Source organism: Macrobrachium rosenbergii, chromosome 32 (assembly GCF_040412425.1).
Source record: "Macrobrachium rosenbergii isolate ZJJX-2024 chromosome 32, ASM4041242v1, whole genome shotgun sequence".
Lineage (NCBI taxonomy): Eukaryota > Metazoa > Arthropoda > Malacostraca > Decapoda > Palaemonidae > Macrobrachium > Macrobrachium rosenbergii.
Genome location: NC_089772.1, coordinates 167,919 through 186,839, shown reverse-complemented (window position 1 = coordinate 186,839; position 18,921 = coordinate 167,919). Strand labels below are relative to the sequence as shown.

General features: G+C 45.5%; 1 protein-coding gene and 1 long non-coding RNA gene across 3 annotated transcripts in view; both read left to right on the top strand.

The window, feature by feature from the left end:
• The first annotated feature begins 2,396 nt into the window (after positions 1–2,396).
• On the top strand, positions 2,397–3,205 carry LOC136855565 (uncharacterized). The gene is made up of 3 exons (XR_010858065.1): positions 2,397–2,500; positions 2,742–2,816; positions 3,094–3,205. It is a non-coding gene; the product is annotated as an uncharacterized lncRNA (long non-coding RNA).
• A 12,081-nt stretch (positions 3,206–15,286) lies between these two features.
• Positions 15,287–18,921, top strand: part of LOC136855596 (oocyte zinc finger protein XlCOF6-like) — a 39,133-nt gene continuing 35,498 nt past the window's right edge. Inside the window, exon 1 of one of the 2 annotated variants that reach the window (XM_067132689.1) lies at positions 15,287–15,435. The gene's annotated coding sequence lies outside the window, so the exon portion shown is untranslated. The remainder of the gene's footprint in view (positions 15,436–18,921) is intronic. The other variant, XM_067132690.1, reaches the window with a different exon arrangement.

Here is an 18,921-nt window from a genome sequence, read left to right as displayed (position 1 = left end):
CTTCAGCTGAAGCAAAATGAGATGTTGGAGAAGGTTCAGGGTAAGTAAGGCAGAAATTCACTTCCCAGTTGACATAGCAGTGACACCACTTATTGTCATTTACAGATTATAGATGACTGAATTTTACTTCCCACATAACACTTGATAAATAATTCTTACCTTCCATACAAAGTAAATTGGTCTTAGTTTTGGAGGCAAGTGCTACGGTGTGGCTCTTTTTCACTTATCTGACTTCACTGAAAGGCTTTACCAGTTGGTCTCTACTCTCCTTTCAGGATATGAGGACCTTTTGCAGAAAATTCCAGGTAGGTCTCAGGTATTGAATCCTGTGTCAAAGGACTTGAAAATCCCTGAGAAATTAAGCTTCTTGATGTTCTCCTTGCAATGTAGTGTAATAACTCCCTGGCAATAGTTTTTCTTCAGTCATATTATGTTAATCTCTTAGAGTAGAAGATATTCATCGGTGAAGCACGCAACAGAACTGTCACTTGTCATCTGTATATAAACTTCGGTGAAGAAGTAGTAATAGCGAATGAATCGGGGCTTGTTATTTCTTTCTCTCTTCGACATTTTGGAGCCAATGAATGCAGAGCCCTCATAAACACTGATAGGATACAACCTACATCTTTCTTTAGTATGTTTAAGACTCTTGGTTAAAAGATCTGCTAGGGAACACAAACTTTTCCCCATCTCCATAATCTTAAGGAACGTCTCTTCAAGAAATAATCAGTTGCATTAGCAAAGTTCATCTGATCCTTTTTAATTTCATTTTCCGAGCTGAATGCAACTTTCTGTGTTCCTGACCTTGTCCACCCGTGCAGTCCTCCCATGCAAAAACTCCTCATATTAGTTTACATGAAGATTACCCATCCAGTGAAACTTTCTAATTTTCTAGAGTGCAGTCCTCCCATGCAAAACTTCACCTTTAAGGGACCCGATGTTGGAAATGAAATCACTGACACGAATGCATATTTTGTGGTTCCAATGAATGAAGTCAGTTTTTTTTAAACGTTGCTTTCTATTTCCAGAAATGCAGAAGAAGCTTGATCATGCTGACAGTAACCTTCAAGGTATTTTGTAGCAAGTTTTACATTCTACTCAACAATTATAATAGAGATTCATTTTCTGACTGACATCATTCGAGCTTATAGTCATAATGATGAATTGGCAATGACATAACTGATCTCATCGTCCATCTTTCTATTGGAATCATTCAGTCAAAATAAATTTCTTTTTGTAGGACTTCGTCGTGACCTGGAACACGTGAAAGGTACTTGTAACCCACATAATATTTCTCGCCTTTTCGTGACAACATAATTGTCTGTGTTTCATCATGATAACCCACTGTCAAATTATTCGAAATTGGGATGACAGCTGATGTCTTCCTTCCATGCAATAACTTTGCTTAGTGAGGAGGGACACTCGTAGAGAAGTCATCCTTGAAAATAAAAAGTTAATTTTGCCCGTCATTAAGAAGAAAATTTCTCTTTTCAGATTTCCATCATGAAATGGAGCACGTGAAAGGTATGCTTACCCACTTTCCATCCTGCAACTAAGCAAAACTGAGTCTCTTTATCTTGAGTGAATGTGAAAATAACGACCAAAAACCATTGAGAATAACGACCAAAAATGATTGAGAATAACGACCACAAATCATGATAAAATCCGAAGTCTTCCTCGTGATAGGTGCCTTTAGAGATAAGAGCGACAATATTTAGGATAGGTTATAGAATCAGATTTTATAAGAGACCGTTGATGCTTCTTTTCTCCAGGTGCAGTTAACAAAAGCCAGGACTCTTTGCAAAGTATAGACAACAACAATATTCCCTCGGGAATTGCTAGACCCTCTAAAGACACTGCTGCTAATATTTCCGCTTTGCATTGTCGTTCTGTTGAAATATATATAGAAAGCTGTGACCCTGAACCTTGTCGAGACAGAGATGACCCTTCCTTCTTTCCACTGAAATTCTATCTAATCTAATCAGAGGAAATAGATTTTCTATTTAGCCTTCACATTTAATGAGTCTCAGTCAGCCTGATGACTGAAGCATCTTCTAAAGGGAGTCTTTTTCTATTTCAAGGTAACTTGCAAAGAAGGTTTATCAAAATCTCAGGGCAGGAGAATTTATGAGCATGACAATTATGACTGGCTTCAGGAGAAAGGGTGCCATGATCTTCACAGATCAGATACTCTGCCATCTATTCTTTTCAGGATAATTTTTACTTGCTGAAGAATCTTATGTTATCATATATATATACTGTATATATATATATATATATATATATATATATATATATATATATATATATATATATATATATATATATATATATATATATATATATATGTATGTATGTATTTATGTATGTATGTATGTATGTATGTATGTATAAACTCTACATCTCGAGCACCTACTATACATTCCAGGGATCCATCAGTAAACAAAAGACTGCCTTCAAAGGGAGGACTTGGAATCCTTCAAAAACATATTATCAGCAGGTACGTTTTTCATCTGAAAGGGATTTGACGCAATTCTTAATCTATGATTCACTGTTTTTATATCATTTCCCTATGTCAGGATTGAAAAATAAATGATACTAAGTGTTATATTTGATAATTTAGGACTATAGTACAGGACCTTGATATTACTTAGACATATTCCATATAAAAGTATGAATGGGATTGGAAGCGCATAAGAGTTCCAGGTAGTGTTCATGGGATGATTTTTTTTTCCTTCCAGGACAACGAGAACTGGAATCTTCCCTTCGCCAGGAAATATCTGGATTCATCTCTTCGTTAGAGACGGGAGGAATAGGTCAGTCCTACTTGTGCTCTAGACAAGAAAAAGACCAGTCTGTTTTTCTGCAGGCGTCAATTGAATGTCACTAAAAGCTTTCTGTCCTGATCCACTAAATGAAGGAATCCCTTTCTAGATAGTTTACCAGTCATGTGAAAGGTCTGACTGACGGTTGACAGGAGGAATTCCTCTTGTAGCCACTGTCAGTCATGATGGAGCCTCTTTATATGTCAATTTTATCTTGAAGAATATAAGAAATGCCTACTCTCCAACTTCAATGTGACTTTTCCCACAGATGAGTGCTCAGAGGGAAGCCACGACTGCGGTGATCATGAAGCTTGCACCGACAAGCTCTTCAAGTATGCGTGTCACTGCACTGACGGTTTTGCACGGAATGGTGAGCGCTGTGAAGGTGAGACAGAAATTAGACCCATTACTGCTGCGTTCTTTTCTTCATCTCTTCTTTACATAAATCTGTCATTGAATACTAGAAGAAATGATGATTTTGCTCATATGGCGTTTCTTTCCTCACTGTTCTTTTTTTGGTGATTGTTTTTTATTTTTGGCTAAACAGTAGAATCAATATAATTACCAAATTTTCCTTTGTTATTGTAACATTCATGGGTTTGTTGGCTATAGAACATTTAGAATCAGATTTCTTGCCTTATAATTCTACTTCACAAGGAATATGGAGGCAATTTTGAGAAATGTTTCGAATCTACCTCAGGCAACAGCAAATGCCAAACAGGGCATGTTTGAAACACTCAGATCCTGAGGATTGTCATTCTGGTTTTCTAGTTTCAGATGAGTTCTGATTGCCCTGATGTCAACAGGTGCAAACCTTTGTGACACCGTCCTTTTTTTGGTGTGTCCTGTTTCAGAGTCACAAAAGCAAGATGAGGCTTCCTATTATTCAGTCTTTTGTGGCTCTTTCTCCTTTCTGAGTTAACCCTTTTCCATCTGAGGACCACCCAGTAGGAAAAGGAACCTCTTTCTATAACAGGACCAAACAGATAGAATTCCAAGTCACTATTCCAACTGCCTCTCTTGTTTCAAGGAATATTTGTCCTTCTGTGATACAGAAATCTTATCTGATATTGTGATGGGTATGGACTGAAAAAATTCTTAGCCTTCTTTGTTTCCCGAAATGAACATATCTGCTGTCAGAAAACCTTTCACAGAAAATGTCATACTTATTTTGAATGTTGATTCAGTAGAATCCAGAGTAATCATGTCTCTCACCTGTCCTGTTCGGAGAACAAGTGTCACTTTTTGAAATGAAAAAAAAAAAAAACAATCCTTACCTTTTCGTAAAATTGCTGTGGCTTTCAATGTAATGTTCTCGTATCTTTTTACGGAATGTCCACCTTTTTGAACACTTGTATGATCTCACTGAAATATTATCATACTTCAAGAACTATTTAAAGCTTTCCAGCCATGAAAATTCTCTTAGAGTCCACAAATATAGATTTCTTTTCCACTAAACTCATTTTCTCCTGACGTTTGCCCGTAGAGAGTATATTTACAATGTATTTATTTCTGAGCTCTCTGCCACAGGTGTGGTGAAAGTTTTGTATTTAAGATTGACTTGACGACTTTTGTCACTGTCACTGCACTTTCTCTCGACAAAGTTTGTGTCTACTTTGTTCCTACGAAGGGATTTTCTAGACTTTCCTAAAGACAAATTGCAGTATTGTGTAACATATATATATATATATATATATATATATATATATATATATATATATATATATATATACATACATATACATAAACATATATACATATACATATACTATATATATATATATATATATATATATATATATGTATATATTATATACATATACAAATCTCTTTTCTCCTTAATGAGCAGACATTGACGAGTGTGCCCAAGGGAATGCGGACTGCCTTTCCTGACCATGATCAGGATATATATATATATATATATATCTGATATATATATATATATATATATATATATATATATATATATATATATATATATATATATATATATATATCAGGAGACAGTGTGAGTACATATGTGTGTGGCACTCTCTAATGGTACATCATCAGAGGAACAGATACTCATGGGACCTTCATTTTGTGACTGGGTCTGATTTGTTTGTGGTGCAGTGTTTGAGAACCACCACCGTGACGATACCTTATCTGCGGCCATAGAAAGTGAGTACCATAACTCATGAGTACTTATATCTTTCCCAGACATTATGTGGAAATACCCAGTTGTGCTGCTGTGAAATTCCTCTGTCTCCATTGTGCATTTTCCTGTTCTAGCTTCCACTGTGCATTTTTCTGTTTTGAATATTGATGTCTTTTTACACCATTTCAGGTTTTAATATATGATATGTTTCTTTTAACAGGAATTCTGGGTTTGTCCTGTGAGGACGAATATTTTGGAAGTGGTGTTTACTCTTGTACTGTGGTCTAGAATAGTTATGACCTTTTTATTTTGTTTGGTGACCAGGGTTAGGAAGCCTTATACAACACAATTTGATGGGAATAACTCGAAAGAACAAAATTACTGTGTGAGAAAAAATCTGATGTTTATAAACCTGAAAAGTTACTGCCACATGAAGCTGATTATCAAAAATGTTGATCATCTCGTCGTGGGAAAGCAAACTTCCCAAGTTGTTTCTGATGAAACGAAGTCAACACTTGCATCAAACAACACATTTAATACATATTGATTATGTTAAACATTTTGTCCTTTTATTATTAATGTTGTTTAATCAAATTTACAGGATAGAAAAATCACCCGAAGAAAACAATGGCTTATACAAAACCATACAAGCATTTCAACAGTAACACAATAAAACCTGCCGGAGGAGGTCTTCAACAGAATCACCCCATGGTTGGACTCGCAGCTAGGCAAAGTCAAGTACAGAGACCTGCAAGAAAAACTCATCGGCACATCCCAGAGAGAGCCCAACGCGTCCTCGACCTGATGACCCAGTCCCTGGGGGACGCATCACCCAGGGATGCCCGGGACAAACTACGAGGTCTCCTGATGCTGCCGGGCATCGACTCAGATGGACGGAGGCAAGAGATCAGCTTATTGCAGGAAATATTCCTGCGGCGCCTTCCGCAGGAGGTGAGGGCACAAATCATGGATGTAGGCGCCTTCTCTCAATGGATGAATTGGCGAACATTGCACACAAACTCCACGAGGCCTCCAAGGCCTCCAAACATGCCGCAACACCTGCAGCCTGGTAGCAGAAACTACGGAGCTCGGACACACAGAATATCCATCCTGGGCCATAAATATGAATGGCCCTTCGTCATCGCAGATGTCGAATGGTATCTATAGAAAGGCATAGAGCCCATGAATGTCCCCCCTCCACGTGGAGAAGAAACCAGGCGGTTCCTGGAGGACCTGTGGGGACTATCGTCGGCTGAACCTAATGACAATACCAGACCACTATCCCCTGCCAAACATGCAGGACCTAACAGGTGCCCTGCACGGGGCCAAGGTATTCACAAAAATGGATTTGCTCAAGTCCTGTTTTCAGGTACCAGTACATCCCGACTACATTCCGAAGACAGCCATCATCTTGCTGTTCGGGACACATACCTTCTCCTACTCCACCTTCGGCCTCAGGAATGCTGGGGCCACATTCCAATGCCTTATGGACAGCATCTTGGGGGACCTACCTTTCTGCGTCTGCTACGTGGACGACATCCTGATTTTCTCCAGGTCCCCGGAGGAGCAAATGGGTCACATCCGGGGTGTGCTGAAATGCCTTCACGAGAACGGTTTGGTCATCAGATTCGACAAGTGTACCTTCGGAGTGGAGAAGGTAGACTTCCTGGGACACGAGGTCTCTCCGGCAGGTGTCTACCCCATAGCCTCCAAGCTGAATGCAGTGAAGGAGTTTCCAGCACCAAAAACTATCAAGTCCCTGCAGGTGTTCCTCTGCATGGTCAACTACTGCCGACGTTTCGTGCCGGGCAGTGCCCGCATCACATATTCCCTAACCGCAGTACTGAAGGGGAAGCCGAAAGCACTGACTTGGGAAGCCCCGCAGCAAAAGGCGTTCGAACAAACTAAGGCAGCCCTCACTAAAGCCACCACCTTAACATAGCAAGACCCCACCGTCCCTGAGACTTACCACCAATGCCAGCAACGTCGCCTGCGGAGCCGTCGTGCTGGAGCAGTTAGTAGATGGTTCTCCCCGCCCGCTTGCCTTTTTAGCCGCAAGTTAAAGCCGCTGGAGACCCGCTACAGTGCATTCGACAGGGAACTGCTGACAATCTACCAAGCCATGCGGCACTTCAAGCACCTCTTGGACAGCAGCCCTTTCACCATCCTGACAGACCACAAGCCGCTTGTACATGCGTTCACAAGGGCGGGAGACGCATGGTTGGCAAGACAGCAACGGCACCTGGCTGCTATCTCCGAATTTGGCTGCGCCATCAGTTACGTCCCCGGCAAGAACCTGGCAGCCGACACCCTATCAAGAATTGAAATCAATTCAGTCCACCTGGGAATAGGCTACGAAGACCGGAAGCAGCAGCTTACCACACTGAGGTGGGAAGATGTGCCAGTGGGTGGATCCGGATCAACACTTCTCTGCAACACTAGCACAGGCCACCAGCACCCCCTAATACCTGCATCACAAAGAAAGCAGACGTTCGACACCACCCACGGGCTGTCCCATCCGTCAGGACGGACGGCAACGCGCCTGGTGACAGAGAAATTCATGTGGCACAGAATCAACGTAGATATCGTAGGACCTCTGCCGCAATTGGGGGCACCAGATACCTCCTGACAATCATAGACAGTTCCACAAGATGGCCGGAAGCAACCCCAATGGTAGAAGAATCAACAAGATCCTGCACGGAAGCCCTGCTGTCAAGTTGGATAAGTCGCTTCGGTGTGCCTGCAGACACAACTACTGACAGAGGCCCGGCATTGTTATCGGAACTCTGTGTCTCCCTGGCATGCCTGATGGGGACATCATTCTACAGTATGACGGCATACAACCCTGTGGCCAATGGTATGGTGGAAAGAACCCACCGTTCATTGAAAGCAGCTCTGATGGCACGTTGCAATGACGAAAATTGGAAGGCACAGCTGCCCTGGGTCCTGCTGGGTCTCCGCACCACACCAAGGACAAACGGCGACAAATCTCCCACAGAGAAAGTCTACGGCGAAACACTGGAGAATTCTTCTCCACAGAGCCAGACAAAAGAAATCGCAAAGAAGTTCGCGCCCCGCCGAAAGACTTTCACGGACAGGACCCATAACATCAGCCCAGAAGGCCTGAATACCTGTATACACGTCTTCATGAGGAGCAATGCCCACCGCCCATCCTTGACCAGACCATACAGAGGACTGTAATGGGTCTTCAGTAGAACATCCAAGGCCTACCTCGTCAACATCCATGGGTGGGAAGAATGGATATCTGTCGACAGGTTAAAGCCAGCCTTCCTAATGGACAGCGGAACTCAGGAGGAAACCGGCAGGTGTCCCAGAATTCCTCCACAAAACAAGACCTCCAATGAAGAGATCGGCATCCCGAAACAAGACCGAGGGCGTCCCAAGGGCCGCACTAAGGATGTCATCTGCCCGGCAAAACCACCTGATGACTCAGCAATCGAAACTGCCCCACAACCGCGGATATCAAGAACTCGGGGTCGGCTCCTGCTCCCAAGAAGATACCGTGATTAACATTCAACAGATCTTCCAATCATTATTTTTCATATTGATTGTCTTGGGGGGAGTACTTGTCAAGACGTCGGATGTCTTCTTTTCCCGTTAAACACGATCATGTATCTCATCTGTCAGCGCAGCGAGAATCTCGTGTATACCTGCATCCAGGTGATCTGTCTCTTTGACCTCACAAGGTATATTAACAGATATAGGTAAATAGATAAGGAAATATATTAACACGTAATGCCATCACGAATACAAGATTAAATACACTTTAAATACATTCTCCGACATCATTGATAATCTAATCAGTCCATAAATTCCGTTAAATGCGTTGAAACACATTACATACTTTACCCTCTTCTCTACCATAACGTGTGGTGAGTTAGAATGGAATACAAAGTTCAGGCCAAAGAACCTTTAGTAATGCCTACAGTGCACCCTGTGAAGTGCACTGACGGCGCTAGCCCCCTACGGGTGTGGTGAGTTGGGGAAATAATACTTTGATCATGAAGAGTGTTCCGATTGGTCGGCGCCATCCCTTCCCCTATCAAGGAGTGTTCTGATTGGTCGGCATCATCCCTTCCCCTATCAAGGAGTGTTCTGATTGGTCGGCATCATCCCTTCCCCTATCAAGGAGTGTTCTGATTGGTCGGCGTCATCCCTTCCCCTATCAAGGAGTGTTCTGATTGGTCAGTGTCATCCCTTCCCCTATCAAGGAGTGTTCTGATTGGTCAGCATCATCCCTTCCCCTATCAAGGAGTGATGGTCAATGAGCAAACGAGACTGAATAAAAAAAATAGTGTAAGAAATGTCTTGAGTAGATTTTTAGTCTTGTGTTAGGGGCAGAAGGAAACCAGTCGGACACTCCAGTGCTTTATTACACGTCCAATCAGTACAGAGGCGTGACTGCCAGTAAGGTGCAGACGCGCGGGAAACATTGGCGCCAATTTCGCTCTCCTCCTGACAACATACATCACACACAATCAACCATCCTACATCCCCTAAGATTATGGCATGGCAGAATGGCAAAATATTAAATGAAAACAATAAGTAAACATGTATTAAATGCATATATATATAGACAAAGAAAGCTGTAAAAGGAAGATCCCATAGGCCAAAAGCAATGGTTAACACTGAGTGTCACAACATACAAGGACATGCATGGCAACAATATATAGTACATGCATAAAATATGTTTGCACAACAGAATTTCTATCCAGTTCAGCTTACTGAAAACAAAAGATAAAATGAGCATAAGGGACAACAAAATGTAATTGTACAAGGTGACACAAGCACAAGCATGGGTTAACGCTCGATATCACCCATGACATACTCGCCCATCCATGAGGTTGCACTGTGCGCCTTTTTGGACGAGGTGGAGCAGGTCCCAGGCTTGGGGAATGGCTGAGGACGTTGGGGTTGCCGTTTTAACACTTTCAGGTGCTTCCTGTTTCTAAGTGACACCCGACCGCCTCCATCCAACCTAATGAGATACTGTCGGTGGCCCTTAGACTCCACTACCAACCCAGATCGGTCCAAGGTTTTGGTTACAGGATCCTGCACTCTTACCCTGCAGCCTACAACCAGGGTAGAAGCTCCCTGGTACCAGTATATGGTGGGGTCTCCTCTTGGGACTCTGCCATTCGTAGCTCCCTCCGCTGAATTATCTCATCCCAGTGTCTCTCCACCTTGTAATGCTGTCTGGTGTTGGCACTCCATCTCTGAGCTGCCTGCCGATAGCGAGCTGTGCTGGGACTTGTCAAACCCCTTAGGGGTGTATTGAGGTACTGAAGAATTGCCAGGGATGCCTTGTTGCAATCGAGGCTGCCTCCTTTGCCTATGTTAGACCTGATGATCCTCTTGGCAGTCTTGACTGCTGCTTCAGCCCTTCCATTAGACTGGGGGTAATGGGCTGACGACAGGCGTACCGTAACCCCCCATTTTCTGAAGAATGATGTGGTCTCTGCACTAATGAGGTTTGTGCCCCCATCTGTCGAGATTAGCTCTGGTGCTCCCCATCTTGTGAAGTATGTCCTCAAGACTGATATAATTCTTGATGACGTTGTGCCATGTGGGAAGTGTGCCACTTCCAGCCACCCGGTGAGCCTGTCTGCATAGGCCATGTACATATGGCCCTCCAACTGTAGCATGTCCACCACTGTCGACTGGAATGGGTATTCTGGGGTGGTGTGAGTACTAATGGTTCAGCAGGTTGTGATGGAGCATGTACATCACAAGAGGCACATCCATCCCTGTGGCTCTGCAGGTCGCCTTCCATCCCTGGCCAGTAAACTGATTGTCTAGCCCTGCGGAGCATGGAGTCTACCCCCTGATGTCCTGCATGAAGGCCTGTAATGACTTGACGGCGAAGTTCCTCTGGGATGAGCAGACGTGGGCATCCTTGTTCGTAAGTGTAGACTATCAGGTCTTCTACCATAGATAACCTGTCCCTAACTGAGTAAAACTGACGTAGGCAGGCCACCTCCTGTGCCTTCTGCGGGCACCAGTCATTTACTGCAACTTTAGCTGCCAGCAGTTGGTACACAGGGTCTTTAGAGGCTGCTTCTTTGACCCTCTCCTCATCCAGTATGAGGCATTCTTGCTCAAGGGCGGTGGCCGAAGCAGCGACAAGGGCAGCAGTCATATCCTCTTCAAGTTCAGAATCCTTGTCATCTGGTTCGCAACGGAGAGCAGGGAAGCGTGATAAGAAGTCAGCAGCGCATTCCTCTTTCCTGGCAAGTATCTTACTTGGAACCTGTATTGTAGGGTCTTCTCCTTGAGACGGAAGAGTCTTGGGTTTAGTATATCCTTCAGCTCTCTATCACCCAGGAGCTTGACCAGCGGGCGGTGATCAGTCACGATCAGTAAGTTGGGGCAGCCCAACAGGAGTAGCCTGGCCTTCTTGAGACACCATGTGACAGCTAAGGCTTCTCCCTCAACAGCAGCATACCCAGCTTCAGCCTGCGACAAATGGCGGCTCCCACATAAGGCAATACGCCACCCACCCTTGCAGCAAAATGGGGCATCAGCCGAGGCACAAGCACAGTACTGCTGCAGGATGACAAACCCAATCCCATCCCTGCTCCAATCTGTTAGGGCCGCTGTAGGTCGGGATTTGTCATAGTATACCAGCCCATCCTTGGCCAGCTTGCATATGGCCTCCTGTGCTAGGGTGCCAACTGGTTGACAAAGCCATACCATGACCTGATGTCAGTGACAGAGGGGTTGTCTGGCATAGGGAATCTCCGTATGGCAGCTAGACTCTCCTCTGTGGGCCTGTAGGAATCCCATCCCAGCTGGAATCCGACGAAGTTCACTTCTCTTCGGCAGAAACTGAATTTCTCTGGCTTGAGGGTTATGCCCTTTTTAGCACACGTGTCCAAGAAATTATAGGTGTGCCAGAAGGCCTCCTCGACGCTGTTGTCATACAGAAGAGTATCGTCCACACATTTGTGTTTTTGGGGGATGTCCTTGATGGCGTCATCAAACCTCTTGGTGTAGGCATCTGAAGCTGAACAGTGTCCCATGGGTGTTCTTCTGTACCGGTAACGCCCCCAGGGTGTGATAAAGGTTGTGAGTCTGCGGCTCTCTTCATCTAACTCCACCTGGTGGAAGCCCCAATGCGCATCTGCCACTGTCTTGAAGGAATGTAAAGGCACCCCAGAGATCATGTCAAAAGGAGCAGGGGTGTGATGCGTCTCTTTCCTGCAGGAGGCATTAAGGCGTTGAAAGTCCACAGTGCGGCGGGGCTGACCTGACTTCTTGGCAACAATGACCATCCTCGCACACCATTCTGTTGCTTCACCAGTAGGTACCTCCTCAATGATGCCCTTCTTGATGTCCTGGTCCAACTGCTTCTTCACTTCTGACTCCCAATGCTTTGGCACTGATGCTGGGGTGTGGCATGCATAGGGGTTGCCCCGGCAGTAGGTGAATATGGTGCGGCTTGCCCTCCATGACTGGGAGGGGCTCCCTCTGTATTGAAAGTTGATGATGAAAAATGGCGCAAGAGCCACTGCTCCAACTTTGGGACGTTCTCCTCCACTGGTGGAAAGGGCATGGATGAGGGCTTGGGCAGGGATGGCCCAATGGGTGTGGGGACCTCATGCTCCAGTGCGAGGCTCGCTGACACCGGTAGGTGGTGGGGAAAGGACTGGGGCACGAGGCCAAGGTCCTTACAAGCAGCCAATGAAAGGAAGCAAGACCTTGCAGACTTGATAAAATACACTTCTTGGACGGTTGTCCTGGCACCGTACTGAATGCGAAGAGGGCAGTCCCCATACACTCCAATCGAACATTGGCAACATCACGTAGGCCCCTGCGGTTTTGTGAAAGGCAGGTCTTTCAATGAGGGTCGACAGCAAAGTGGGGCCTGCACACACACTTGGGCCCCCGTGTCTACCACAGCCTGTACAGGCTTGTGACCCTTAGGCCTAGGCCCATGCACTGATGAGGACACTATCACTTGTATAGTAGGCTGCACACTGGGTTGTACCCCGGCGGTGACCGCTCCCAGTGTTACTGACGAAGCAGGGGCGTCACTCACCATCTTCTTCTTGCTCCTACAGAACCGTTTCAAGTGGCCAATTTTTTGACAGCCATGACAAACACTATTTCTCGCCGGGCACAAGACCTTCCTTGGCTCATGCTGCACTCCACAGTTCCCACACATACGAGCATTGATGGAAACTGAGGACCTCTCACCACTCTTCACCGCTGCACACTCAGGACGTGGCTCTTGATGCCATGTGTCATGCTGGGGCATGGAAGCATCTTTGCGGGCTGCCTCATATGTCGCACACACTGCCCTTAAGGCATCCACACTACAAATGGAATCACACGACCTATAGAGGTCTCTTTTCAATATCTCATCCCTTAGACCTACCATAAGCTTCCTAATAAGCATATATTCGGACAAATCGCTATGACAGCTAGGACACTGGAAGCCACAATCCATGGCTTTTTGAGAGCACTTTGCAAAATATTCACTAATTGACTCCTCACGTCCTTGCATATGCACAAAAACTCAGCCCAATGCACGGCCTGGTTCGAAGCACGCAGAACCATGGCCCCTATAGCATCCAAAGCCCTTCTGGAGACAAATTAGCCCACTGTGCATCACTATACCTGGCATCCAGTGTACGTTGCAACTCTGGGGTGCAGTGAAGCCTAATATGTTGAACTGCATCCGTTGGTTGAAGCTTATATAGCCTAAGCCACTGTGTCATGGACCGTTTCCAAGTCCTGAAGGAGGCCGACGACATTTCCAAAGCACACTTCTCTGGTAGTGGTGGGGCTGGGGCCCTGGGACTGCTCTGTAGACACAAGCCACTCGCCATTGTAGCCAAGCGGTCATTAAGGGCTTGCAACGCATCTCGCCCTTCGGCAACCACATGCTGAAGAGCTGGTGATCTTGGCGCTGCTACTCCAACGGGAGTACTGTGGGCACCCCTGGAGGATCGTCGTGCCCTCCTTGTCGTGAAAGACGGTCTCCTGGTGTAGACATCCTTATCCTTTTACAACACCCTACTCACTGCGCCATGTCAGTGCGCTTCTTAGGATAGGCCTACTTGTGAAATGAGAGAGAGAGAGAGAGAGAGAGAGAGAGAGAGAGAGAGAGAGAGAGAGAGAGAGAGAGAGAGAGAGAAGTAGTACTCTTAGAGTTCTCCCAAGTTGGACGACTTAGCCAAGGAAGTGGGTTGTAGGTCATGCAACCTCACCTGTTCAATATGGTTACTTATGATTACTTATAACACTTTGGAAAAGAACCAGTGAAGGTACAATCAAGTGTCTAGCAACTTATAAGGAACACTTACAACTTATAGGGGACATTTCTAAGTCTAAGCATCATTCCCGTTACTCATTTATTTCGTAAGTGTGAAGTCCCGAGAATTATTACTTATATATATTTTGTCGAGAAATTCTATAAGTATTATCATGCAAGTGTTGCTTTTTGTCACGCATTTGTCACGCCCAAAATTATGTCACACACCACCAATCAATTCACTACTTTTGAAAAATATGTCGAAATTCCACAATATTATGTCTGGAAATTTTTTTTTTTGTAACGAACTTGAGAGTTAAAGTTTTTTTTTTTTTTTAGGTTAATGTAAACTTGGTAAGTCAGCTCTGTGATCGCAATTACGGCAGCTAATTTAACTTATTTATGGGTTAATAATATTATTAACCCATAAATAAGTTAAATTAGCTGCCGTAATCGCCGTGACATTATGTTATTAGATACGGTCGAAAATAAGTATGTCGCCAAAATGCTTTATTAATTACATTTACAGGTAAAATGACTCAATTTTACATTAAAATGATATAATATAATCATGTTTATTATATTTATATTAGTTTAAAATGTCTGAAACGTAATTTTTAACCCATTAATAACAAACACATTACTATTTTTGCTATACCCTTCACGGTAGAAAACAGGTAATTCTCCAAAAATGCTTCAATAATATAATTTATAAGGGAAATAACGCAATTTTATGCCCGAATAAAATATCTAAATTATATATATATAATTTATATTAATTTAAAATGTTAAAAACGGTGATTTTTTACCCAAAAATGACCCCAAAAAAAAAAATTGCCAAACACATCACTATTTTTGCTATACCCTTCACGGTAGAAAACAGGTAATTCTCCAAAAATGCTTCACTAATATCATTTATAAGGGAAATAACTCAATTTTATGCTCGAATAAAATATCTAAATTATATATATATAATTTTTATTAATTTAAAATGTTAAAAACGGTGATTTTTTACCCAAAAATGACTCAAAAAAAAAAAATTGCCTAATCATGTTGGGTGGAAAGTGGCCGAGTGTCTCGTCATGTAAACAAATGGTCGACTCTTCACTTCAGCCTCCGGATGACCGGCCGCCGAAATCAATCAATTTGGACCGGGAATTTTGACTGGATGATCGAACTGGAGGGCAACCGAGGTAAAGCGATGACTGAGGTTGAATTCCTGGTTAAAAAATGTGTTGAATTTTAGTTTTAAGAGTTAAATATGGCTGAAAGAAGAGAGGCAATTTCGGTCTGGAGGTGACGGTTACCGATGTCAGTTAACCGGCAATTTAACCGGTTTACTGACCCTCTGACTCTATTTAACAGTGATGGGGGCTGGGAATCGGGGGTCAGGGGGGGGGAAAGAGAAGTGGAGCGGACATGTTTGCGTCAGGGGGGCGCTGGCTGGAGGGGGAAATGGGAGGAGGGGGCAATACCTTCACTCCCCTACATCCATCGGGACGTAAGTTAGTTCCCTTTTTGGGCTTCCGCCCTTCTTCCTACTTATGCTGAGTGTTGCTCGGCGGGCGGGCGGGCGGGCGGGGGGAGGTTGCGGGCGTCGGCGGGCGTCGTCTGTAAGTTCCGCTTCCACGGCGCCCTTTGGTGGCCTCCCCTCCGCCCTTTTTCCTCTTTCCTTAGGTTCTTCCTTCTCCCCTTTAGAGGGTCTCTCCCCCGGTGGGGGCGGAGGCAAGGGGAGCGACATGGGCGACCTCGTCCAGAGTACCTCCTTCCGCTGCGTGGGGCAGTCCCCTAAAAGCGGGAAATCATCTTCGCTTTTCTTTCGGTCGGATCAGTTTCGTATGCTGTGGGTTTCGGCTGCCGATTTGAGTCGAGACCCACCACCAGGTGGCAGTGGGTACCGGCGGACGGATACAACAAGATGGCGACGCAACCTGACGAAACCGACCTAACCGAACCTAGGTCGGCGTGCCCTTACCTGGGCGGGGGGCTTCGCCCCTGGACCCCACCGACCTAGGTTGCCACCAAAACTAACGAAACCAACCTAACCTAACACAGGATGGCGTGTCTTACCTGGCCGGGGGCTTCGCCCCGGACCCCAGATGGGCCGTGAAATTAGTAAATCTATAACTATTCGAAATTGCACGTACCTCATTCGAAGTCGGAATCGTCTGAGAAATCCGAATGGCCGGTTTCGGTGGCTCCATTCTTCTTCGTTTTGGCGCTGGGGACACTGGCTTTCGGCGGGATCTGGACAACTGGAACTGGGGGAACAGGACCTCGGTAATTGACCAATCCGTTTGGATGGCGGCGCCCGTGATTGTTGTGACCAACCGCATTTTGGGGTGTTGCGTCCCGTGATTGTTGTGTTTAAAGGGGCAAGGGACATTTGTTAGACCGTTTTTATTTTGCAATGCGGGTGTTGAAAAACGACTCTATTCAAGGGATATGCGTAAACGTTTAATTCGTCAAAAATCAGAAAAAAATGCTCTGGGTGCATTAAACGGCGTAAACTGCATTATTATTGAGGACATCAAAGTTTAAGTAACGTTTTTAATACAATACATATCGGAAAAATATGAATTATACATGGTTTTTACGGTACCGCTTCTAGGCAAAACATTACGTTTCAACACCCGCCATGTGGATTCTATTGTGTTTGTGTGTATGCTTGTATCGTCGGGATCAACAAAATGTAATGTGTGATTGATGTTAAGGTGTGTTTTGAAATGGTGATTTAAAGTGTGGTATGATTTCCAACAATCTGAAATTACCGTTGATTCTGGGTGTATGTTTTCAATTAAAATTGGAAGTAATGTTTCTGCGGATCGGTCTGGTACAACTTGAAAGAATGTGTCTTTTGTTTCGCGGTCAATCCCGCCGAGAACCCAACAACCTTCGACACGTCTGCCTTTATTGAATTTCCTCTTTCCAAATTTGGATTCGTCAATTTCCACGATGTGTCCTGGCCCCCCGATTTTCCGGTTGTCCTGAATCAAAATATCGATACAAACTTCCCGGCAGAAATTAAACCAGTCTACTAAGGTATTGGGAGACCCAATATCCAAAGTCATCCGGACATATTTCTGGGGAAGTTCATGGATCCAGCTGTGAATCAGCACCAAAATGCTCTTGAAAGAAAGGTGGGAACCCGAAAAGAACGAGCCAGTCCGGATGGATGTTATTTTCCGATAACGTTGGAGGTCACGTCGCCAAATGAAGCTTTGGCCATGCTTGATCAGGACGACGGTGCCTTCGTCACACTTTGCACAAGTCCCGCTGAAATCGCCAAGTAGGCCACTTTTCATTAAGTAAACGAGCAACGAACGCTCTTCGTGGCACAAAACGCCTAAGTCCATGAGGGTCACTGGATTCTTAGATGCAAATTCCGCGTGGGTAGGATACGATACGCAAGTAGCCATGTTTGCAAGGCTTGAACCCGGAAGAGACTGAGGAAGGTCGCGGGGCAAGGTAGGTCTCGGGGCATGTCGGGTCGGGTCGGTAGGACTCGGGGCACCGGGTCGTTGGTCGTCAGCTGTTTAGGTAGAACTACTTACCTTGGCGGAGGGATCTCGGTCGGGAAGAATGAGTTAGGCGGCCCAGCATACGAAACTGTAATCTACCCAGGATCTCTCCCCCGACCGACCGGGCGGGGGAGCGATAGGGCGACCTCGTCTAGAGTACCTCCTTCCGCTGCGTGGGGCAGTCCCCCTCGTAGCGGGAGGAGCCTCCCTCTACTAATCATCTTCGCTTTTCTTTCGGTCGGATCAGTCCGACAATCCTCCGGCTCGGTCGGACCAGTCCTACCGACCCGACCCGACATGCCCCGAGTCCTACCGACCCGACCCGACATGCCCCGAGTCCTACCGACCCGACCCGACATGCCCCGAGTCCTACCGACCCGACCCGACATGCCCCGAGTCCTACCGACCCGACCCGACATGCCCCCGAGTCCCTACCGACCCGACCCGACATGCCCCGAGTCCTACCGACCCGACCCGACATGCCCCGAGTCCTACCGACCCGACCCGACATGCCCCGAGTCCTACCGACCCGACCCGACATGCCCCGAGACCTACCTTGCCCCGCGACCTTCCTCGGTCTCTTCCGGGTTCAAGCGTTGCAAACATGGCTGCTACTTTCGTGTCTTCCGTGTCGTCCGTGTCGTACCCTACCCACATGGAATTTGCATCGAAGAATCCAGTGACCCTCATGGACTGAGGCGTTTTGTGCCACGAAGAGCGTTCGTTGCTCGTTTACTTCAATGGAAAGTGGCCCACTTGGCGATTTCAGCGGGACTTGTGGAAAGTGTGACGAAGGCACCGTCGTCCTGATCAAGCATGGCCAAAGCTTCATTTGGCGACGTGACCTCCAACGTTGTCGGAAAATAACATCCATCCGGACTGGCTCATTCTTTTCGGGTTCCCACCTTTCTTTCGAGAGCATTTTGGTGCTGATTCACAGCTGGATCCATGAACGTCCCCAGAAGTATGTCCGGATGACTTTGGATATTGGGTCTCCCAATACCTCAGTAGACCGGTTTAATTTCTGCCGGGAAGTTTGTATCGATATTTTGATTCAGGACGACCGGAAAATCGGGGGGCCAGGACACATCGTGGAAATTGACGAATCCAAATTTGGAAAGAGGAAATTCAATAAAGGCAGACGCGTCGAAGGTTGTT